This window comes from Schistocerca nitens, chromosome 5 (genome assembly GCF_023898315.1).
Source record: "Schistocerca nitens isolate TAMUIC-IGC-003100 chromosome 5, iqSchNite1.1, whole genome shotgun sequence".
Lineage (NCBI taxonomy): Eukaryota > Metazoa > Arthropoda > Insecta > Orthoptera > Acrididae > Schistocerca > Schistocerca nitens.
The window spans coordinates 307,072,691-307,098,933 of NC_064618.1; the positions used below are offsets into that span (position 1 = coordinate 307,072,691).

Genomic DNA, 26,243 nt, shown 5'->3' on the forward strand with positions numbered 1-26,243 from the left:
ATGCCCATGCTTATTAATGCTACTAATGTTTTGTACTATTCAATACTTGCTGGCCACTGAGTGCCCATAATTAATGTAATTACTTATAATGCCCATGCTTATTAATGCTATGACTGTAATTAACTGATTTTTCTAATAATGATTTCTTAATGATATGAAGAATACTGAATGATGAATAATGTTTTATACTATTCAATACTTGCTGGCCACTGAGTGCCAATAATTAATGTAAATTAACGTTTTGTTAGTGTTTTCAATGATGACTTCCCATATTAATACGGAATGATGATAAATATTTTGTACTAATCGAAAGTTGCTAGGCCACTGAGTGTTAATAGTTACTTGTAAATATGTCATTTGAATGAGGAAAAATGTTTTGTAATACTCAATACTTGATGGCGATTGATTACCACTCTTGTCTTTAAATTAATTAATGAACATTTTTCTGTAATACTACATTCATGGTACAGAAATGTTCAATGACTAGAGTATGGATACCGCAAACTACTTATGTAATCACTAATCAAGACTTGTGTGTTAGTTAATGTCCTTCACCTTCTGACCTAACTACCTGAAATTATTGTAACATCCATTTGTCTTGTCCATCCTCATTATCATGGAGCACTATATTTGGTTTTTGCACTAATTCTACGTTGGTGTGCCGCCTCTTAAAAGCGTGGTGTTGACACGACATGCTGTCCACCACTGTAGGCGAAGAAACTACTTATGTAATCACTAATCAAGACTTTGTTATGGAGCACTGTGTGCCGCCTCTTAAGAGCGTGGTGTTGACACAACATGCTGTCCACCACCATAAGCGATGAAGACGTTATTCTGGTCCCACTGTTTGGTGTACCTGGTATACTGCCAAATGATAAGTATGGAATACTACTACGACGTTTCACTGTCTTGATACGCTGATAAATACTTCTGGGAACGGAACTGCAGATTGTATCACTTAGTTGTGATTCTGTGGAAAGATATGGACTTTCAGTGCAGCTATGTGCAAACTAAAGTGCTACAACCATGGTGCAATCCTTCCTTTCCTATCCTAATAGTGAAAATCATTTTTTTTACTAACACCATTTATGTTCATGGCCTATACATTTTTTCTCGATTTGTTGAACTCCAGTGCGAGTACACTTGTGTCACTTGTCGACATGATTTTTGCCATTTGTTGTCAAAATACTAAAGACATTTTCGATTTGTTTTGAAGTGCAGTATGTGTGCACTCTTGTCATCTATATTGTATATACTTTTTGTGATTTGATGATTTTTTTCTACTCTTGCGTTTATTTGTTATAAAAATGTTCAAAAGTTTTCAGTGCATGTGCACTTATGTGAATATGTTTTCAACTGAACTACAGTGCCTGTGCACTCTTCTCAATTTTCGATATGATTTGTGTTCATTCTGTATACCTTTTATGATTTATGTCATTTGTTACTCTTGTATATACATTTCGTCTTTTACTGATATGTTCTCCACTGCAGTGCATGTGCACTCATGACACTTGTCAACATGATTTTTTTTTTGCCTGTTATGAAACTGCTAAAGAATTTTTCAGTGTGTGTACACTTGGTTATCTGTCAAACAATTTGTATATACATTTTTCCTGATTTGTTTTGTACTTATATTTTGTCTTGTCTGTAATGTTTTGTAATCGGTGCATGCGCACAACATTTAATTCATGTGATACATCTAAATATTTTGTAAATGTTAATTAATTAAAAGAAAAATTTGTTACGATGGCAAGTCCAAATGACTCACCATCGCTGCCAAATTTTTGCCCCCCCAGTGGAGGGTTATGAAACACGTATGTTGTGCGGCAGCGATGCTGAGACATTGTAGAATCTCTGACCAGAGCAGTTGCGCTCGACTCGCAGTAGCGAGCAGTCGGTCAGTCTGTAGTAGTCAGTCCTCAGTAGTGCTAGGAGTCTGTGAGTTGCAGTAGCGGAGAGCAGTCGGCGGGCGCCGGCATCGCAATGGTCGAGATTCAGGACGAGGTATAATTTATTTAAATAAATAATCATGCAGCTTTGCGCTCATCAGATAATGTAACGAACACTCATTGTAATTTAACTTTCAAAAATCGCCCCCAATAATAATTTTGATTTAAAAGGAATTTTACAAAGAATCATTCGATTTCCTTCCATTTCCTTTAAACAAAATTTTCAGTTAAATTTCAAAAAAAAAAGGTACTTGCAATGCATTTCCTCCAAGCCGCAGCCTACAATAAGAGCAGAATTTTGACATGCAGTTTAATAAGGTAAGAAATTTATTCCGAATTCGCACAGGGCAAACACCGACATTTCGGTTTAATTGAATTTTGATTAACACTGTACTTTCATTGTCATGGGATCATGTTTCATTATTTTATGGGAAGTTATACTTGGATCAGATTGCTAATTTTGTTTAATTGTCTTTGTCATTAATAGCTCTGGCTCCATTTCTATTAAGTATTGTCTTTCGAAATTTCTTGTGGGGAGGTTACACACCTTACTTTATTATTAACGATTCTACTGATGTTCATCACGTTTTTAGCCTTGCCATATTTACTACTAACGAACTCAGCAATGTTTCGCACTTACTAAGTATGTATGGGAATACATAATACAAATCTCCTTCATCATAACCAACATGGATTCCGCAAACAGAGATCATGTGAAACTCAGCTCGCCCTATTTGCCCAAGAAATTCACAGTGCCGTAGACATTGGCGAGCAGATTGATGCCGTATTCCTGGACTTCAGGAAGGCATTTGATACGGTTCCGCACTTACGTTTAGTGAAAAAAATACGAGCTTACGGAATATCGGACCAGGTTTGTGATTGGATTCAGGATTTCCTAGAAGAAAGAACACAACATGTCATTCTTAACGGTTCAAAATCTGCAGATGTAGAGGTAATTTCGGGAGTACCGCAAGGAAGCGTGATAGGACCTTTATTGTTTACAATATACATAAATGACTTAGTTGACAACATCGGTAGCTCCGTGAGGCTATTTGCAGATGACACGGTTGTCTACAAGAAAGTAGCAACATCAGAAGACTCGTACGTACTCCAGGAAGACCTGCAGAGGATTAATGAATGGTGCGACAGCTGGCAGCTTTCCCTAAACGTAGATAAATGTAATATAATGCGCATACATAGGGGCAGAAATCCATTCCAGTACGATTATGCCATAGGTGGTAAATCATTGGAAGCGGTAACGACCGTAAAATACTTAGGAGTTACTATCCGGAGCGATGTGAAGTGGAATGATCACATAAAACAAATAGTGGGAAAAGCAGGCGCCAGGTTGAGATTCATAGGAAGAATTCTAAGAAAATGTGACTCATCGACGAAAGAAGTAGCTTACAAAACGCTTGTTCGTCCGATTCTTGAGTATTGCTCATCAGTATGGGACCCTTACCAGGTTGGATTAATAGAAGAGATAGACATGATCCAGCGAAAAGCAGCGCGATTCGTCATGGGGACATTTAGTCAGCGCGAGAGCGTTACGGAGATGCTGAACAAGCTCCAGTGGCGGACACTTCAAGAAAGGCGTTACGCAATACGGAGAGGTTTATTATCGAAATTACGAGAGAGCACATTCCGGGAAGAGATGGGCAACATATTACTACCGCCCACATATATCTCGCGTAATGATCACAACGAAAAGATCCGAGAAATTAGAGCAAATACGGAGACTTACAAGCAGTCGTTCTTCCCACGCACAATTCGTGAATGGAACAGGGAAGGGGGGATCAGATAGTGGTACAATAAGTACCCTCCGCCACACACCGTAAGGTGGCTCGCGGAGTATAGATGTAGATGTAGATGGGAATTGCATATACGTGCCCCAAATTCGTCTCCTCGTTGCAACTTCGTCAACTTTGAAGGTATGGAACTGGAAATTATAATAAATCATACGGAAGAAACAATTCGTCTAATTGTTTTAGTGACCTATTACGTAGCTAAAAACCGACTGTGAGGTAACAAACAAAACAACATATATTCACAGCGCGGCCATACTCACGAGCGCACGCACACACACACACACACACACACACACACACACACACACACACACACGTGTATTTTCTCTGTTGCCGGCCGCGGTAGTCTAGCGGTTCTGGGCGCGCAGTCCGGAACCGCGCGACTGCTACGGTCGCAGGTTCGAATCCTGCCTCGGGCGTGGATGTGGGTGATGTCCTTAGGTTAGTTAGGTTTAAGTAGTTCTAAGTTCTGGGGGACTGATGACCACAGATGTTAAGTCCCATAGTGCTCAGAGCCATTTTTCTCTGTTGTTTCGGCAGATATTTGCAACTTCGTCTTCGCAAAGTATAGCTGGAATCAGCGCAAACAAATGCTGCCCATCACCACTTTTCTGCGACGCCGATGTCAACGGAAGACGTCGGTTTGTTTCCTGTTACATACAAAACTCTTGCATTCGGGAGGACGACGGTTCAATCCCGCGTCCGGCCATCCTGATTTAGGTTTTCCGTAATTTCCCTAAATCGCTTCAGGCAAATGCCGGGATGGTTCCTTCGAAACGGCACGGCTGGCTTCCTTCCCCATCCTTCCCTAATCCGATGAGACCGATGACCTCGGAGTTTGGTCTCTTCCCCCAAATAACCCAACCCAACATACAAAACTATTTCAAAAGTTGTGGTTAAAAACCCTATTAGATAACAAATAGGCTACTATGATATTCTGTTTATGGATATGTATTGAAAGGGACAGCAAAACACGAAGAATAACCAGTACTCCAGCAGCGGCTGAGTAGTGCTGTCGCATGACGGTGACAGTCAACGCGCTGAGCGGCGGTATACAAGATGGGACAAGTCGGGCATAGGAAGACGTGACGAAAATATGTTTACCGATATTAGTGCTACAAGACATTGGAGCTAGCAGTGTACGCATCTCTGTCTTTTTCCTGCCACGCCGCGCTGCGGAACACAACTTGTGCACGCCTTCAGAAGTAACAGACACGATGTTGATAACGTGCTCCGAAGCTTTTCTTGCACAATCGTCCTGTTAACTGCGGTGGATCTCTCTGACAATGTTCCGTACTACGACTTTTATTTGCTTAGGCATATGTAATGAGACTGCACGTGTAACGAGGTTGCCAGTGAGGCAGCTCGATGCTGTGCTGAACGTATCCGGAACGAGACGGGAGAAATCCTTCTGCAGACACGTTTCGGGCTTTAGTAGAAACACCAGCGAAGTAGGCCTGTGCGAAATCTAATCAATGCCTTTGCGTTGGATACGGTACACAGAAATTCACACATCAGTACAAGGACGCCCGCTAGGAAGTTACAAATCTCACGCTGCTCTCTGTATGGCATTCTGAAACACTCAAACATGAATCCATACCACCAGCACGTGCACCATGGGCTTTCATTGGATGAAAAGGCCAAGTGGATAAACTTTGTCAACGTTTCGTGGCACATCTATGCCGAACTGTACTGCCAAACACTGTTGGGCCTTAGTGAACCTCCCACTGGTTGTGTGGGTCAGATTTTCAACATCGATGGACCGTCAGTTGCTGGGGTAGTATTATAGGTAAGCATGTCGCTGGTTCCCATTTTTTTGAAGGCGTAATAAACGAGAGAACGCACGAAAGTTTCCTTCCGAACGAACTGCCTGTCCTGCTCGACGATATTTATTTAAGAACGCGGCATGTGATGTGGATACAAGAGGATGGTGGACCCAGAGGTGCCACTGCACTGCGTCTGTGCGCCAAGCAGCAAGTGATCAATAGGCAGACATACGGATGTTGAATGACCAGCTGAGTCACACTTTCTGTCTGTCCTCGACTTCTATTTCTGTGTTGTCCGCCCCGATAGCTGAGTGGTCAGCGTGACGGGTTGCCGTCCTACGGGCCCGGATTCGTTTCCCGGCTGGGTCGGAGATTTTCTCAGGGACTGGATGTTGTGTTGTCTTCATCAACATTTCATCCCCATCCGGGGCGCAGGCAGCCCAATGTGGAGTCGAATGTAATAAGATCTGCACCAAGGCGGCCGGACCTACCCCTCAACGGGCCTCCCGGCCAATGACGCCAAACGCTCATTTCCATTTCTGTGTTACGGTAAAGGATATGGTGTACCCAGAACAATATCAAAACCGTGGCGAGATGAAAAACCGCATAAAGCAGACTTTCTCTGCACTTTTTGGGTCATACGATGTACTGCTTGCTAGACTGGAACGGCGCAGAGACAGAAAAAAACGGCGGTTTGTTTGAACAACTACAGTAAGGGACTGAACCAATGAAATAGTGGTTAACTTTGGTTTCCTCTTTTCCTGTTTCCCTTTTTTACTGTGTTTTAATCTAAGTTTTTTCTGGCTACCTTACTTTAAGAAGACTTTAGGATTGCTTGCTGTATTGTTTGAACTGTATATAGCTCACGTATCTATAACGAAGATACATTAATAAAGTAGTAAAATAAGCTTATTGTGGATTATGGATTGCAAATCAGATCGCGATATTATATTACCCTGTCATGAGGAAATGTTGGATGACGATCAGTTTGGTTTTAGGAAAGGTAAATGCACCACAGAGGCAGTTCTGAAGTTGCGGTTGATAATGGAAGCAAGACTAAAGGAAACTCAAGACACGTTCATAGGATATGTCGACCTGGAAAAAGCGTTCGACAGTATTAAATGGTACGAGATGTTTGAAATTCTGAGGAAAATAGAGAAGCGCGGGTAATATACAACATCTGCAAGAGCCAAGATGGAATAATAAGAGTATAAGACCGAAGTGCTCATACTAAAAAGGATGTAAGAAAGGGATATAGTTTTTCGCCCTTACTGTTCAATCTGTACATCGAAGAAGCAATGATGGAAATAAAAGAAACGTTTAAGAGTGGAGTTAAAATTCAATATGAAAGGATATCAGTGATAAGATTCGTCGATGACGTTGCTGTTCTCAGTGAAAGCGAAGAAAAAACATAGGATTTGCTGAATGCAATGGACGGTCCAGTGAGTACGCAATATGCATTGAGATAAACGGAAGAAAGACGAAAGTAATGAGAAGTGGCAGAAATACATCAGGATTGGGGATCACGCAGTAGATGAAGTTAAGGAATTCTGCTACCTAGGCAGCAAAATAAACCACGACGGACGGAGCGAGGAGGATATAAAAGAGCAGGCTAGCGCTGGCAAAAAGGGTATTCATGGCAAAGAGAAGTCTACTAGTATCAGACATAGACCTTAAGGAAGAAATTTCTGAGAATGTACGTTTTGAACACAGCATTGTATGGTAGTGAAACATGGGCTGTGGGAAAACCAGAACAGAAGAAAGAAAATGAAATGACCGTGTGGCATTGTTGACGCCAAACTGGGCGACTGGCGCGTCGATGACGATGAGATGATGATGATGATGATTATGATGATGATCATGATGACAACACCAGTCGATGGGCGGAGAAAATCTCCAACCCCGCCGGAATCATTACCACTCAGCTAAGCAGGCGGACAGATTATAGATAACTGTATCATCTGCATAAGTGTAAGGTTACTATTAATACCCATTTTCGTGTTCTCCTTCTGTTGATAACATAAAATCCTGTGTCCTTCCTTGCAAGAAACCCTCAGCCCAGTCACAGATATTGTTTAATACCACATATAACCGTAAATTTGTTAATAAACTTTGATGTTGTGGTAAAAAGTCAATTGCTTTTCGGTAGTCAGGAAATACTGAATCAACTTGATTGTCTTGTTCCATGGTTTTCAGGACGTGAGAAAGTGCGAGTTAGCTTCCGCATGACCGATGTTTTCGGAACGCCTGCTGGTTGGCATGGAGGAGAGCAACTGTCAAATTTCATTGTTAATTTGATGAGACCACTATCGCCTTTACAGATATCTGCTGATGAGATACTGCTACTGCCCCAATAAACTAGACGTAGACGTCTGTGGTTTTTTGATTTCTAATTTCACTTTGCATCGTCAAAAACTTCAACGCGATCTACAGATACTAAGAACGTTTACTGAAGTTTCTGACTCGTAGTTACGAAGACTAAAACTATGAGCATCATGTTAAGTTTTGTTGCTTTCACTCTCTTTTGAACTTAATTTTCTCGCAAAGTTGTCACAGCTGATCATTCTTTATGATAAACGTATGAAAAAATGCACCTCTGCTGAATATTAAAAAAATATTTGTGCATTGTTACAGACGCTGCACTTCGAAACTTCGCTTTCCTAGCTGGTCCTTTGTAAGTACAGATCCTGTTTTTCTTTCTTTTTTTTCTTTTTTTTTGTTTCTGCGCGCCGCGTTTCTTTTACAGCTTCATCCCGTTCGGGCCCGCTGCTCGCCCGCCAGAGCTGTTGCCCTGCGAGAAGGCCGCCGCTTTATATATTGATTCCGGGCGCGCGGCCCCGATATGTGAGGTCCCTCTGCCGCTATGCTGCCATCTCCGCCCAGAGATTCGATCTTGGAAACAGCCAGAGTCCGCCCATTTCCGTTCCGTAATTGCATCACATCTACGAGTCTGGACGTGTGCCAACCGGAGCTAATGTCACTCTGTTAAATTACGCCGCAGAACTGATTTCATCGTCACGGCTTACATTCGATTGTGTGACGTTACCACTCCCTAGAGAGAGAGAGAGAGAGAGAGAGAGAGAGACAGACAGAGAGAGAGAGAGAGAGAGAGAGAGAACAGCGGTGAAAAATAACTAGTCTCCTAACTGACAGGGATGTGGTTCCAATTATCATCCATTCACGTTGGTTTTAATGTAATTCTACTCGTATATTAGGAGACGAATATCGGTGTAACATTATTTTCATTGACTGCTATTGCTGTTGTGTGATATCCAGACAGCAGAAACCTCGATTGTGACGACGCAGCTTTCAACCTCCTTTACTGGTACACGTATATCGCACAAGACACTATACAGAGAAATGGTAAACTATCTCTCACCAGTATCAGGCACATCCTGTCCTACTAAATTCGTTTTTCAATCTATGAACAATTATTTCAAATGGCTCTGAGCACCATGGGACTTAAAATCTGAGGTCATCAGTCCCCTAGAACTTACAACTACTTAAACCTAACTAACCTAAGGACATCACACACATCCATGCCCAAGGCAGGATTCGAACCTGCGACCGTAACAGTCGCGCGGTTCTAGACTGAAGCGCCTAGAACCGCTTAGCCACCGCGGCCGGCGTACAGTTATTTACTACAGGGTTTTCCAGATAATGTTTCTTCTGTAACTTACAAAATAAATGAAAGGAATACTTACTTAGCCGGCCGGTGTGGCCGAGCGGTTCTAGGCGCTTCAGTCTGGAACCGCGAGACCGCTACGGTCTCACATGGGGCATGGATGTGTGTGATGTCCTTAGGTTAGTTAGGTTTAAGTAGTTCTAAGCTCTAGGGGGCTGATGACCTCAGATGTTGAGTAGCATAGTGCTCAGAGCCATTTGAACAATTTGAATACTTACTTAGATCAGTAAACGTAAGTGTGAAAGGGTATCAACGATGAGATTCGCTGATGACATTGTTATCATCGGTAAAGGTGAAGAAGAATTACAGGATCTGTCAAATGGAATTAACGGTCTAATGGATACAGAATATGAACTGAGAGTAAACGGAAGAAAGACGAAAGTAATGAGAAATAGCATAATTGAGAATAACGAGAAACTTAAAATCAGAATTGGCGAAGCAAGGAGAACATAAACAGATTAGCACAGTCAAAAAGGGCATTATTGGGAAGAGAATTCTGCTGGTATCAAACATAAGCCTTAATTTGAGGAAGAAATTTCTCAGGATGTACATGTAGAGTACAGCATTTTATGGTAGTAAATCGTGGACCAGGGAAAACGGGAACAGAAGAGAATCGAGGAGATTGTTGAATGTTGAAAATCTGGTAGACTGAGAAGGTAAGGAAACAGGAGTCTCCAAAGAATCGGCGGACAAAGGAAGACGTGGAAAACACAGACAAGAAGTAGGAACAGGTTGACAGAACACGTGTTAAGACATCAGGGAATAAATTCCATGATACTAGATGAAGAGGACAAAAAATATAAAGGCAGACAGAGATTTGAATCCACACAACAAATAATTGAAGTTGTACGTTGCTACTCAGAGATGAAGGGGTTGGCACAGGAGAGGAAATCGTAGCGGGCCGTATCAAACCAATCAGAAGACTGAAGACCCAAAAAAATTACACTTCTTATTAGAACATTATTCTGTTCTGTCACATAGATGATTTACTTAAGTCAGCTGTGTACAAATGAAATTAAGTAAAATTTCTATCAGTTTTAGTTAGGCAGCTAGAAACTTCCAAAGTTTTGGCGGCCGGGGCAACATGCTGTACGTAAATAATTTGCCTGTGTCATGGAGTGACGAGCTTCCTCGATGTGCTGCTTGAAGTCATGGCCGGTTGCATTGTAGAACATATCGTTACACTGCCGTATAAAAGGCAGGTTCGATTGCGCAAACGGGGTTCGTTCTGCCACAGACACTAGCGGAGAATAAACAAAGGATACACGCCCAGCGAGTACTGTGGCGCTTCGACGTTTAAAATAAATAAAAAGAATGAATTTTCTCTCTGCAGTGGACTATGCTGTGATTTGAGAACTTCCTAGCTGATAAACATAGGGTGTCAAATGGCTCTGAGCACTATGCGACGTAACTTCTGAGGTCATCAGTCGCCTAGAACTTAGAACTAATTAAACCTAACTAACCTAAGGACATCACACACAACCATGCCCGAGGCAGGATTCGAACCTGCGACCGTAGAGGTCGCTCGGTTCCAGACTGTAGCGCCTAGAACCGCACGGCCACTCCGGCCGGGTCATAGGGTGTCAGATCAGGCCTCAAACCTGGAACCTTTTCCTTTCACCGACAACTGCTCTAAAGACGGATCTATTCAGCCACAACTCACGATCCGTCCTCCCAACTTTATTTCCACCAGTACCTTTCGCTTACTTTCGAAATTTACTAATCAAACAAGACTGCAAAATGGCTCTGAGCACTATGGGACTTAATATCTGAGGTCATTAGTCCCCTAGAACTTAGAATTACTTAAACCTAGCTAACCTAAGGACATCACACACATCCATGCCCGAGGCAGGATTCGAACCTGTGACCGTAGCGGTCGCGCGGTACCAGACTGAAACGCCATAACGGCCGGCAAACAAGAGTGCAAATGACCGTCACCAGCGACATTGCAACTCCCAAGCTACGCTAAGTTTTATGGTGATTTTCACTAGAAGGTATGAAGTAAGAAAGTAGAGTCTAGTCTACATCTACATATATACTCCGCTAGCCACCAAGCGGTGTGTGGCGGAGGGCACAATTCGCGCCAAAGTCATATTTGCCCCTCCCCCTCCCCCTCCCCCTCTGTTACACTCGCCCATCGCGCGAGGGAGAAACGACTGTCTGAACGCCTCAGTACGAGCTCTAATTTCCCTTATCTTTGAATGGTGATCATTCCGCGATTTGAAAGTTGGTGGTAATAACATATGCTCTACATCCTCGGCGAAAATCGGATTTCGGAATTTAGTGAGCAGCCCCTTCCGTTTAGCGCGTCGTCTATCTGCAAGTGTGTCCCACTTTAAACTTTCTATGAGATTTGTAGCGCTCTCGCGATAGCTAAATGTACCAGTCACGAATCTTTCCTCTCTTCTTTGGACCTTCTCAATTTCGAATCTGACCCAACTGGTAAGGATGCCATACAGACGAACAATACTCTAAGACTTGACGAACTCACGTATTGCAAGCAATTCTACCAATAAACGGCAATCTAGAGTTCGCCTTGCCCGTTACTTGTGTAATCTGATCATTCCATCTGAGATCATTTCGAATAGTCACACCCAGATACTTGACGGATGTTACCGCTTCCAAAAACTGGGCATTTATTTTGTACTCGTACATTAGTGGGGATTTTCGCCTTGTTATATGTAGTAGGTTACACTGACTAATATTGAGAGATAACTGCCAGTCATTACACCACGCATTTATTTTCTGCAAATCCTCATTGATTTGATCACAACTTTCGTGTGATACTACTTTCTTGTAGACTACGGCATCATCGGCAAACAGTCTAATGCTACTGTCAATACCATCAACCAGATCGTTTATGTAAATCGTAAAAAGCAGCGAACCTATTACGCTGCCCTGGGGCACACCTGAAGTTACGCCATTCAGGACGACATACTGCTCTCTGTCTGTTAGTCGTTGCTAAATGCTCCACATGTGTGATACTGGTCTCCTCATGCTGTTTGTAAACAGGGTACAGAAGTTCTCTTATGAGTGGATATTTATCGAACATGCACACTACACTCACCAGACAAAACAAACTATCAAACGGGTGAATGTACAGTTCGTTGACGATTCATTCATAGCAAGCAGAAAGATAACTCTTAGACGCTACAACGACTGCTTTGATTGGTCGCAAAGCGCGTCTGTGCTATAATGTGTGATAGGCTGGGTTGCAAAATGATGTATGGACTATGAGTATCACTTATACTGACGTCTCCTGAACCAGAAGATTAGTTTGAGCATGTCTCAGCTCGACGTGCCACAATCTTGCCTTCTCCCAGCTGTTTAGAGCAAGGCTTAAAGCTTTAACTTACGCTGTCTGACAAAAAATGTGAAGCACTCAGAAAGGGAGGAGGACACAATTAAATTTAATGGGTTGAGACGATATGTTGATGTACTCCATGGTTATAACGTCGTGTCAAATGTAGCAAGAACTTCGCAGTATGAACTCATTTAGCAATATGAAATTGCACCTTCTCTAAAGTGTATTCACTGATTCTGTTGGGTAGGATGTCATAAAGCCGTATCTCTCCTGGCAGAAGCTGGCTCACACCCGTTTTAATTGGTCCTTGAAATCCCGAATACTGATAGTGAGATATAGTTGATGTCCGAACTGGTTCCACAAATGGTCAGTCGGGGCAGATATAGGGATCTTCTTGGCCACAGAAGTATCTCATCGTCACGCATAGTTCATAGACACACGTGTCATTTGTGAGTGAGCATTGTCGTGTTGGAAAATGACACCACGATACTGTCGTATGAAGTCAACACGTAAGAACGCAGGGTGCCCGTTAGGTACCGTTGTGCCATCAGAGTACCCTCGATCACTGTCAGCAGTGAACTGGGACGTCATACCTCAAGGCTTCGCACACCGTAACGCCAGGAGTGACATCGCTGTGCATCTCTACACACACTAATCATTGCCACGGGTGAAGAAACGAGAAGTTGAAACGTTCCTTCCTCTCGTTCTTGCAGGTGCCTTAGTGTCGCTCGAAGTCTCACCTCGCAGCAGCGGGCGGAATCGACGTGCTCTTAGCGAAGTGTGACACGTGACATAAAATGCAAATCGTGTGCAGATAATGTTCGCAAATCTGGTTCTTAGAAGAAGCTTTCCTTTTCATCATTTCAGTAACTGCTCACACTGATAAATACTTCCAAAGATGGATATAATTTTCTATGCGATTTTTTTGGAATTTTCAAACGTAGCTTGTAAATATTCATAAAAAACGGGCAGCTGATTTAAATGTGTTTCGTGGTAACTCGTCAAGAGTGAATATGGCATTTCAGTAAAGGTGCAACTTTTTTCCTTCTTTTTTTTTCTTTTTTTTTCTTTTTTTACTTTTGGTTAAGTGCTATACACTTTCTTTTGACGTTGCACTATGTGCGTATCCAAATTATATGCTAACGACTTTCCAATAAGTCGAAACAGATAATGATTATACTGTATGTGTACCCGAGGGCAGGAAGATATAATAAAAGATTTTTGCCAAAGCTAAGTTGTTTCTTCACAGCCGCTTGGAACATTGTTAACGATGCTACACAACGAACTTACACTGAGGTGACAAAAGTCATGGGACACCTCCTAACATTGTGTCGGACCTCCTTTTGCCTGTCGTCGTGCAACAACTCGCTTGGCATGGACTCCATAAGTTGTTGGAAGACCGTTACAGAAATACTGAGCCATGCTGCCGCTATAGCCGTCCATAATTGCGGAAGTATTGCCGATGCAGGATTTTGTGCACGAACTGACCTCTCGATTATGTCCAGGTCGAGCGATCTGGGTAACCAAATCCTTCACTCAAACTGTCCACAGTGTTCTTCAGTCCAGTCGCGAACAATTGTGGCCCAGTGACATGGCTCATTGTCATCCATAAGAAGTCCATCGATGTTGGGGAAGTCCATGAATGGCTGCAAATGGTCTCCAAGTCAACAATCGATTCAGTTCTACAGAGGATCCAGTGCATTCCATGTACACACAGCCCAAACCATTTGGGAGCCATCACTAGCTTGCACATTGCGTTGTTGACAACATGAGTCCATGGCTTTGTGGGATCTGCGTCACACTTAAACCCCACCATCAGCTCTTACCAACCTAAATTGGGACTCATCTGACCAGCCCACGGTTTTCCAGTCATCTAGAGTCCAATCTATATGGTCACGAGCCCAGGAGAGGCACTACAGGCGATGTCGTGCTGTTAGCAAAGGTACTCACATCGGTCCTCTGGTGCCATAGACCATTAAGACCGAATTTCGCCGCACTGTCCTAACGGATACGTTCTTCGTACGCCTCCCCCCCCCTCCCCCCGTCGATTTCTGCCGCTATTTCACGTATGTTTCTTGTCTGTTATCGCTAGCAACTCTACGCAAACGCCGTTGCTCTCGGTCGTTAAGTCAAGACCGTCCTCCAATGTTTTGTTCATTGTGGCAGGTAATGCCTGAAATTTAGTAGTCTCGGCAGGCTCTTGACACTGCAGATATCGGAATACTGAATGCCCTAACTATTTCCGAAGCGGACTGTCCAATGCGTTTAGTTCCAACTGCCATACCGCGTTCAAAGTATATTTATTCCCGTCATGCGAGAATAATCACGTCGGAAACCTTTCATATGAATCACCTGGGTGCAAATGACTTCATACCTCGTGTACGCCATCGTACCGTCATATGTATATGTGCATATCGATATCCATTGACTTGTCACTACAGTGTATTTTTCTTATTAAGGGGGTTTACTATCTTTCGGTTCAAAAAATCGATTTTTTTTAAATTGCATTTTTATATCCATAAAAGTGTTTAGAATCCACCCTTGAAACGGTTTTTCCGAATACGGATCGGCAATGTTTGTTATTCGCGCTTGAACAAAAAAAAGTGATTCATCCGATCTACGAGGCCATTTCGGAGGACGAGTTATTGTACTGGAGCTTGGGAGGAAACTAAAAAAATTCAAATGAAAGTTTGAACGCGTGTGTTTGGAAGCTAGCCCCCAAGCATTTGCATTTTGTTGCGAAGACTGTGGAGATTGCGACTTTCCTGGCAGTGAGCAGCTTCAACGAAGGGTATTCAGCAATTCTGAAGACCATGACAACGATGGACGTCACCCTGGGACTCTGTTCGACGCAGTTCGGCAAGCATTCGGACGACCACCGGATTCAAGCGCCCGAAAACCGCTTGTCACCGGCCGTATGAGCGGCTCTGGAGCAGCGCAGGATGGCCCAGACCGAGCAAACCGCCCTCTCTGAGGAAGGACTAATTTATGGACCCAGAATAACAGGTTGAACGTAAGTTGCATAATATTGCATTTCTATGTAGTCAAAACTTCAAACGCGTTTTTCTCGAAATGTCTAGGAGTTATACCACATTTATTCCGATCCATCAACTATAAATATTTTTACTTGGCCGACGGAGTCGAAAAATCCTCAAAAAAAACTATTTTTTTCAAATGGCCGCCTTTTGTTTCCTATGGTCCACATAACTTAAGCGAGGTACAATTCCTAAAAAATGTTATATACTTCGCTAACGTCAACTCAATTTTGATTTAAGACGAGCCGGCTGACCTGTGACATACGTGACATACCGCGCGTGGAGGTCGACATCGAAATTTTGTTTCGTTCCGACGGCACTTCCGCCTTTGCTCTTCTTCATTTCCGGTCCAAAAAATTCCAGTTTGTAGAGAAAATATCAATAAACACTTTGACCAAATTTGACATTGATATCTATAACACATCCCGAGAAAAAAAATCTCAGAGAACATGCTTTTTTTGGGCCAAAGATAGTGAAGGCGAAATGTTGCCCATCAATGCATATCAAACAAATTAATTCAAACAAAGTACTGTTATTTAACAGTCTTACAGTGTTTTCAGCAGCACTAGGTACTGAAGTTCAAAGACAGTATCGCAACCTATTGCGATCAACGAATAATTCAGCTATAAATTTTTAAAGATACCATATGCTTGTATTCCTATGCAATAAAAAACATCGATTGCTGATTGCACAGTTGAAGTATTCGTCACGACCCTGAATTACGCCGTCATTTTCTGATTACCAAGACACCGTACAGACTCACACTTAAAATGCAATTTCAGCATTGCATAACCTCCTATATTCAGGACTAAAAGTGCTTTTCCGCTGCAGAACTATTGATATATTCCTCTTGCTTTTTCCTCCAGTAACGTAACCTACTCCTAATGACCGTACAACTTCGGCATGTTTCCGTGTTGACCTACTTTATAAATACTACCTAGTGCTTCATGCTGTGTCGTAACTGCCGTCTCCATAGATGACCTGGACAGTAAGTTATAACTCTTGTTCCTATACCCTCTTTAAATTAACACAGAAAGCGACGCATTATGCGTCAGACAAAACTGATTACTTCGTTACGTATCTGTCTGGCTCGTCACGATCCGAAATCTGAACCAAGCGTTTCGTATTGCTCTTTTAGGAGACCTATTCGAACAGACATTACAGACATAAAGATTCGACTTATCACAACCTCTCCCTTCCTCATTATCCTTTCTTTAAAGGCAGTCTGACTAAAACTGTGTTACATATCATATAGAGCAACGGAAATCTAAGTCTACGGGGAAGGGGGATAGGTGGGAAGGAAGGTAGGAGGGTGTATTTAACTTCTTTGTTTTGCTAAAATTTAACATCTAAGCTATTAGGTATGGAATAATTAACTTAGTCCAACGCGGAGTGTGACAGAAACATAATACAACAAAACTTCATCTACATGGGACTGATGGGTCACGTAGAGTTTCATCTTGAGCATGGGCACTAGCATAGGAGTGCCATTATGTTTCATCGCAGTTCAGTGACGTCTGTTAGTGCATGAATTGCTTGATTGGATTCCCTTGGCGCCTTATCACATGCAGTGAATTCGTCAAAACAGACATATGTGTGCCGATTGGCAACAAATCGTCTTTTATAATGTTTATCACGTAACTAAGAATCGGCATTAAGACTGCACATTAAAAAACTATACAAATTGAATTTAAAAAAGTTTCAATAACTTGCCAGCAGCCATAAAAAGCTTAACAACTAATGAAATTCAGTTTAAGAAAAGCCTAAAGGATTTATTGGTGGCCAACTCCTTCTACTCCATTGATGAATTTCTCAATAGAACCAGCTGATTTGTGTATATATCTTCTGCACCATTTCAGTGTAGTAATGTGTTCATTGTAAATAAATATTGTAGTAGTTCTCTTACATGTTTATTACCTTATAAATAAATAAACACTGTTTTATTTTAAATTCAGTGCATTAGTGTTTGTAAAATGATTCTTTCATATAGTGTTCATTTAAAAAAAATGACGATCATTCCACTTGGGACCTGTGGAAGGTACATTAGCTTATTTGTTTCAGTTGTAAATATTTGTCATGTATTATTGTTTTTCTGACATGTTCTACATCCCGGAGGACCTCCTCACCACAGTTCAATTGGAATGAAAGTAAATCTGATCTAATGTAAATGTCTTAATAGCCCCAGTACACGATATTTCAAAAAGATTCACTTGATTTCCAAGACTACTACACCTGTGAAGAACTAAACTCTGCGATCAGACCCAGAAGACCATGTGATATCGATCAGCCGCGTATCATCTGCCATATGGTGGTGTTCGGAAGCATTGTAGAGTTGCATGAGGCCACGGTGCATTCTAGTCGTCCCACCAAAGGACAATCCCTGGCAGCAGTTGGAACCGAGCCCGAGTCCTCCACACGACAGTCAAAGGCGCTGACCACTCAGCTATTGACGAATAGAAACTTGGGGTGCTTCGAAATCAAGTCGTGAGTTGCCGATTCGTGTGACTTCCGGTAGGAATCTGACTGGTGCAGCTATATCAATCGCTTGCAGACTCTTACCTTTGTATGAGGGGCATTCAGTAGGTATTGCGCACACTTTTTCTGCAAGCAGGTTGGTCTTATTCAGGATACCAATACGCCATATTATTCCCCACTCTTTCGGCTACAGAATCCCATTTTTCAACATAACCTCCGTTCAATGCGACGGCCTTACGCCACCTTACTGGGGAGGCCTGTATGCACAGCTGGTACCATTGTACTGGTCAACGTATGAACCAAGGTCTTGCTGCATCAATAACCATCATCCACGTACTGCGTCCCGGCCAAACAGATGGAAGTAAGAATATTCGAGGTTCGAGCTATAGGGTGAATGAGGCAGAACAGTGCAATGATGCTTTGTGAGCTCCTCTCAGGCACGCAGACTTGTGCAAGTCCTGTTGTGCAGCGAGGTGTTTGTGATCCGTCCATCACTTCGAATGATAGTGTCCGCTCGTTCCAATATCGCAGGAGTCTCGCCGGTCGGCACGCGGGAGATCGGACAAGTTTGCGCGACCGTCTTGCGACGATGACAGACTCCTCGCCCTAAGTCTCGCTGTGCTTCTGTTCGCTGCCGGGTCTCCGTAGACATTCTCCAAGCACCTATGAATATCTGCGATGCCCTGGTCTTCCTACAGAAGAAACTCAATGACAGCTCTCTGCTTGGAACACATCTCCGTTACAGACGTCATTTTGTAGGCTACGTATAATGAAACTATAGGGGCTGAAGAGGGAATATCCCACGATGCCCCACAGCAAATTCCGCATTTATTGTACCGAAATTGGCCGAGGAAAAGAATGTGTTGCATTACTTACTGAATGCCCCTCGTATGTTGGCGATCGGATGAATCTGTCTGAAAGACATTGTAAGTATTATTAACGAGATCATTTTATGGTATACGAAATTCTCCTAGGATTATTGGGATGTGGGATTTGTTCTCAGTACTTTCGACAACGTGTTCTATTCATATCTGGACGCGAGGTCCGACATTAAGGTCGTGTATTAGCCTGAAATCGGGAGACTAACTTAACTGTCCACATCGGGGTCATGAAAATTTGGGTCTCACGTGCCCTGCCAGCTTTCAGATCCTTTTGTCACTCATTTCTTACCTGACACACCATACGTTCTGCGTCGGCCGCATCCCTGTGTTTACAAATCTCTCCTGCTGTCAGTCATTAACTAGGCATTACGTTGCAGTGTCCAGGCTTTATTTAGGTAGTAGAGATCGTCTTCCTTTTTCAGTTGTAGTCACTTTGTTGACACCCCACTGGCGTCTCTAGATTATTGGCAGATGATTGGTAAATGCTGATGTTAGCTTCCGTTGGGTCTTCCTTACTTAAGTAGCACTTACAAAGTAAATTTGGAAAGCACCACACATTCTGTGTGTATTTTCCACTCAAAAAGAAACGAACCGGAGGCTGTAAAATGAGAATCGCTGAATGCGTCATAATTCCTTTGTCTATGGAAGGAGGCGTGGTCCCTGAAAGAGCGCTAAGGCTCCAAACTCGCCAGTAGAGGGACGCACGTGACTACAATGCGAGCACGCGTCGACCGTCCACTGCACTAAGTATTGCTGAACGCAGAGAAATGTAGGATTCTAAAAAAGAGCAAAGAGGTGTGGTATGTTTCATTACAGCGGAAGGCGTACGAGAAACTGAAATTCATCTAAGAATGGCGCAAGTATACGAAGAGCGTTGCATGTCCGTTGCAAGGGTCAGGGCGTGTCACAGCCGACTTGAGGAAGGACGCGTGTCTTTGGGCGATGGCACGCGATCTGGAGCACCACGCCGCATTACCGATACCACTGCGCACAAGTGGATGTCCTCATTATTGAAGACAGGGGTGTTACAGTGGCAGTCATTGCTCCCGAGTTCGGACTACGTGTCAGAGTTGCTGTGGACATACAGTGCTGTCCGTATATTTCTGCCATTCTTTGGTATATCTCATGTTCCCAATCTCCTTCGCAATAAGGAAACGCACTACACCCCTTTGCTCTTCTTTTGAAGCCCCCACTTCACTGTTGTCGGCGCTACTGAGCATAGTAGACGGTTGACGCGAGCACAGGTTCGCTCTGTCGTCAAATGGGCGTGCGCACATGTCCCTCTAGGGGGCGAGTTCGGGGCCACACCCTTTTCCGTAAGCAACGGGATTACAATCCCTTCAATGGTTTTTATTTCACAGCCTCTATCTCTTTTTTCATGACGCGTCATACAAACGTAGCACAGTAGAATTTCTGCAATAGTTAAATTTACTGTCCTTGTCTGTGTAGCCGGCCACTGTGGCCGAGCGGTTCTAGGCGCTTCAGTCTGGAACCACGCGACCGCTACGGTCGCAGGTTCGAATCCTGCCTCGGGCATGGATGTGTGTGATGTCCTTAGGTTAGTTAGGTTTAAGTAGTTCTGAGTTCTAGGTGACTGATGACCTCAGATGTTAAGTCCCATAGTGCTCAGAGCCATTTGAGCCATTTGTCTGTGTTGCATTGTATCGTAGAGTATTTCACAGCGTCGGAAAGCCACAGCTGAAAAGTAAACAGGGTATCGAACACCTTTAGTGCAAAAATTATACAACGGTCCTAAGCAGTGTATTTTAAGATGAGGGACCAATAGTTGTAAATGAAGATTGTAGATGACACAAGTTACATTTCGTGGGGAGGTATGTAAGCATATCTAAAGAACTTCGGCATCTGAATTTTTCTACGACACAGAACCACCCTTCTATTACACTACTATAAAATTAAAAGCAACGGAATCTAAACGCGAATGACAAAAGTGTTTGGCCCTGAGCATTGAGACTGAAGTTGATAAGCTGTATTCTACTCCATTATTACTCATATTATTTATTAATGAAATTAATAAAAGTATTCAAAGGAATGCTGTCTAGTTGATTACAGATGAAATACAAGATTACTATTTATTTATTTCCGAAAGACGTGACTGACATGGGAGGAAGCTAAACACAACGCAGTGATGGCATTCATGCTCTTGTTTAATAAAATGAAGTGTGCACTGATGTACAGTTGACAAAATTGGAAAGAGGGTAGAAAATGTACTGTAACTCTGACCTTAGTCATGGATAATGAGTTCTGACTGTAACTAATTCGTTTGACAGTGATTATGAACTGCTAACCAGAAAGCTACCACAATATCCTTAAATCAGACAGTGACTACTGCTGTGATAGAGGCAGTTGGTAAAATTCGCAGTAAAGATTCCTAATGCCGATACTGCGAAGCGCTTACCGTATGCATATAGGTGTCTAGAATGTGGTGACCAGTGCTCCTCTCAGGGCTCAAACGCTGGACCTCCGTCTCCTTCTTTCGCCGGATCCACCTTCGTCTCCCAAGTCCGAATCGATTTCTGATCGTTAGGGGCCACCACACGGCCACCACCCTCGAATTTCGGCTTCCTCACACTCCACTCAAGTCCGCAAAACACTCCCTGTGGAGCATGACCAAAAATCTAACAATTACCCATCAAAAGCTGTAGCGTTCTCGCTTCCGGAGCACGAGGGCCCGGGTTCGATTCTCGGCGGGGTCAGGTATTTTCACCTGCCTCGAGATGACTGGGTGTTTGTGTTGTCGTCATTATTTCATCATCACTCATGAAAGTGGCGAGATTGGACTGAGCAAAGGTTGCGAATTTGTACGGGTGCTGATAACCGCGCAGTTGAGCGCCCCACAAACCAAACATCATCATCATAATCATCATCATCGTCATGCGCCAGTCGTATATATCTCCGTGTGCCGTACAGTTCCTCCAAAGATGGGCAAAAGCCGTTCCTCCAATCCTAACACATCTCATGGCATCGAACAGGCGTCCAAAGGTGCACTTCCTGGCGTCACAGCTGGCATTCTAACCAAAAAACTGTTGTTTAGCACAGGAAGGAAGCAACGAGGCTTGGGTGCCTGCGTGATCCAGAAAAAACGCAACAATAATATTTCGGCGATACAGTGTCGGACGTCCTGCAGTGCCGTCCCATTTGAGCCTCTAAGGCGAAATGTTTTCACAAACCTAACAGATACTGATCTCGCAGGAAGGTCCACAGGAAACATTATGTGGATACCTGAATAATCAGAGGAATACACTCTCCTGAGCCGAGACCGATTATATCCCGCGTGCGGGTTCGTTGCTCCTCCGTACCGCATCCAAATATGGGCACATGGAGGAGGATGACACGGCGGCCAGTTCTCTCACCCTGAATGGGGAGTTTAACTGTTTATATTCTGATTGTGTATCAGACTGTAGCAGAAACTGACGAACAACCTTTCAGCAGGGTGCCTGTCTCGCTGTAAGACTTACAGGAGCGATATTTGGGAGAACGTGGAAAACTTTTGTGCGCTATTGTTATTTATGCTTTCAAATGAGCGATCTTCATTTTGAACAGCGGACACAGGATGGTCAGAAAGAGTCTGGAAAGCTTGTAAGTGCGTTGCAGCGTAGGTTGTGCGGAGAAATAATTGTTAAGGAAAGATGCGATACGTTGCCCCGTTACTGAGTTAATTAACACTGAAGTTAGCCAGTCAGGCCGTTGCACATGCAGTTTCATGCGGCCCACCAGAGACAGTGTCACAATGTGTGTTCATCGTTCGAACAAGGGGCTGATACAAAAGTGGGACATTGGACGGTAGTAAGGTCGAATTCGAGCCAAGGCTGAGCAGTAGTGTACGCTATCATATACTATCATCTAAGCTATGAGAACAACTGGCACTAATTGCATCTTGGAGGCCGCGCGAGCATCCCCTGATTGGCTAACTTGAATCCTAATTATCTCTGAAATGACGCAACGTATCGGATTTTTTTCTTAACAATTACTTCTAAACACAACCTACCCTGCAACAGCCTTACAAGCTTTTCAGTGTGTTCCTGGCCACCCTGGAGGATACAGCTTGTTTAAGTCAGTGAAAACCTAATTTCCCATTGCGACCGTTGCTTTCTCATCTCAGAGCACTCAGTCATCTGCATAAGCTTTTGGTATATCCTGTATATGGCTGGTTATTAGTTCAAACTCGAACGTTGTGATACATTTTCACTGATTTCTGTGGAACATGATGATATTCTGAGGTTGAGCCTCATCCTTTATTTAAAGCAGTGCGTCACATATCTAAATGTGGCGTCTCGAAGACTTTGTGGATGAAATGATAATTAAATGGACACCCTAGCTGCAAGCAGGCGTTGATATACTTCATTGGGGACAAGTTGAAAATGTGTGCCCCGACCGGGACTCGAACCCGGGATCTCCTGCTTACATGGCAGACGCTCTATACATCTGAGCCACCGCGGGCACAGAGAATATTGCGTCTGCAGGGACTTATCCCTTGCACGCTCCCCGTGAAATCCACATTCCCAACATGTCCACACCACTACATTCGTAGTGCGCCTAATAGATGTTTGCCCATCATACTCATTACTCGTGGCAGATTAATCTACCAAGTCCCGTACGAGTTCGGGCATAGCGTGTGCGTTCGCACAAGAAGGTCAATGGCCGGGAAGCCATATTTTTAACTATATATGACGGTAGTATCTGTTCCCGAAAGAACAGTTACCGTGGATGACCATGCAGCTTTGCTAGAAATGAAATAATTAAATGGACACCCTAGCTGCAAGCAGGCGTTGATATACTTCATTGGGGACATGTTGAAAATGTGTGCCCCGACCGTCCATTTAATTATCATTTCATTTCTAGCAAAGCTGCATGGTCATCCACGGTAACTGTTCTTTCGGGAACAGATACTACCGTCATACATTCCTGGAAATGGAAAAAGAACACATTGACACCGGTGTGTCAGACCCACCATACTTGCTCCGGACACTGCGAGAGGGCTGTACAAGCAATGATCACACGCACGGCACAGCGGACACACCAGGAACCGCGGTGTTGGCCGTCGAATGGCGCTAGCTGCGCAGCATTTGTGCACCGCCGCCGTCAGTGTCAGCCAGTTTGCCGTGGCATACGGAGCTCCATCGCAGTCTTTAACACTGGTAGCATGCCGCGACAGCGTGGACGTGAACCGTATGTGCAGTTGACGGACTTTGAGCGAGGGCGTATAGTGGGCATGCGGGAGGCCGGGTGGACGTACCGCCGAATTGCTCAACACGTGGGGCGTGAGGTCTCCACAGTACATCGATGTTGTCGCCAGTGGTCGGCGGAAGGTGCACGTGCCCGTCGACCTGGGACCGGACCGCAGCGACGCACGGATGCAACCGTCTCCATGAAGCTGGGCTACGGTCCCGCACACCGTTAGGCCGTCTTCCGCTCACGCCCCAACATCGTGCAGCCCGCCTCCAGTGGTGTCGCGACAGGCGTGAATGGAGGGACGAATGGAGACGTGTCGTCTTCAGCGATGAGAGTCGCTTCTGCCTTGGTGCCAATGTGGGTCGAATGCGTGTTTGGCGCCGTGCAGGTGAGCGCCACAATCAGGACTGCATACGACCGAGGCACACAGGGCCAACACCCGGCATCATGGTGTGGGGAGCGATCTCCTCCACTGGCCGTACACCACTGGTGATCGTCGAGGGGACACTGAATAGTGCACGGTACATCCAAACCGTCATCGAACCCATCGTTCTACCATTCCTAGACCGGCAGAGGGAACTTGCTGTTCCAACAGGACAATGCACGTCCGCATGTATCCCGTGCCACCCAACGTGCTCTAGAAGGTGTAAGTCAACTACCCTGGCCAGCAAGATCTCCGGATCTGTCCCCCATTGAGCATGTTTGGGACTGGATGAAGCGTCGTCTCACGCGGTCTGCACGTCCAGCACGAACGCTGGTCCAACTGAGGCGCCAGGTGGAAATGGCATGGCAAGCCGTTCCACAGGACTACATCCAGCATCTCTACGATCGTCTCCATGGGAGAATAGCAGCCTGCATTGCTGCGAAAGGTGGATATACACTGTACTAGTGCCGACATTGTGCATGCTCTGTTGCCTGTGTCTACGTGCCTGTGGTTCTGTCAGTGTGATCATGTGATGTATCTGACCCCAGGAATGTGTCAAAAAAGTTTCCCCTTCCTGGGACAATGAATTCACGGTGTTCTTATTTCAATTTCCAGGAGTGTATATAGACTTTGGATGGCTGTGGTAACTGACTGTGCAGAGTAGTATTATCTTGGATTATTATAGAAATGAAAGAAAGGGGGAGGGTGAAGAGTTGTGACGCCATATAACGTACTCCTTTCCAATGACCTCTAGATGTCTGTTGCACTCAGCATCTCAACAAACGAACGGATACGGAATACAGTCAGCATGCGCCAACTGCTTGAGACACTGGGAAAATGTGAGATGTGTTCCTTTACATTGACGAATGGACTTTTGTATAGATCGGTAGATGACTAGTTCTGCTTCGTTCGGCTTAGAATTATTGGCGATGACGATATCTTCACCAACAATGATCGGAGCGGTCGCCTTCGGATCGAGCACCTTATACTAGTTTGCGTGACGGCTACGATAACAGACGCAGCTTGCAACTGAGTTAGCCTTCCGTATCTAATGACAGCGGTGTTTACATGACACAAAACTCGACCTTTCTTTCTCTCGAGTTCCTCAGTACTTGCTTATCTCTCATTCTCATACAAGTGAGTGGGAGAGTTAACTGTTAAGCTAAGGCTTTCTAGAATCCCTGTAATTGCCGGTGTATGAACCTAGGATTTACAGATTTGCAGCAAGAGGTTTTCTCCGCTAGAGATGATAACAAAAAAGCAAAACAACACTGCAGACATCCTCAATATGTGGATATGAGCGTTTGGCGTCATTGGCGGTCCGACGGTCCGGCCGCCTTGGTGCGGGTCTTATTACATTCGACGCCACATGTGGCGGCCTGTGCGCCGGATGGGGAGGAAATGATGATGAAGGCAACACAACACCTAGTCTCTGAGCGGAGAAAATCCCCGACCCAGCTGGGAATCGAACCCGGGCCCGTAGGACGGCAATCCGTCACTCTGACCACTCAGCTATTTTTTTTTTTTATATCTCATTTTGTTCGGTTTCGTTCGTTGCATCTGCTCGGGGCGGACGTCGTAAGACATCCGTTTAAGTTCGTTGTTGATCGATTAACTCAGTTTTTTTATTACAGAGGGCAGCTAACCCTCTGACCGAACACGCTTAGCTACCGTGCCGGCAAGCTCAATATGTGACCAGAATTGAGACTAAAAGGGTTGTTAAATT

General features: G+C 44.1%; 1 protein-coding gene across 3 annotated transcripts in view; it reads left to right on the forward strand.

The window, feature by feature from the left end:
* The window catches only part of LOC126259224 (protein GDAP2 homolog), a 1,081,164-nt gene that overhangs the window by 554,082 nt on the left and 500,839 nt on the right, over window positions 1-26,243 (forward strand). For 2 of the 3 annotated variants that reach the window (XM_049955836.1, XM_049955837.1), the window contains one exon: window positions 8,158-8,197. The exons of the other annotated variant lie outside the window; for it this stretch is intronic. The gene's annotated coding sequence lies outside the window, so the exon portion shown is untranslated. The remainder of the gene's footprint in view (window positions 1-8,157; window positions 8,198-26,243) is intronic. 3 annotated transcript variants of the gene reach the window in all.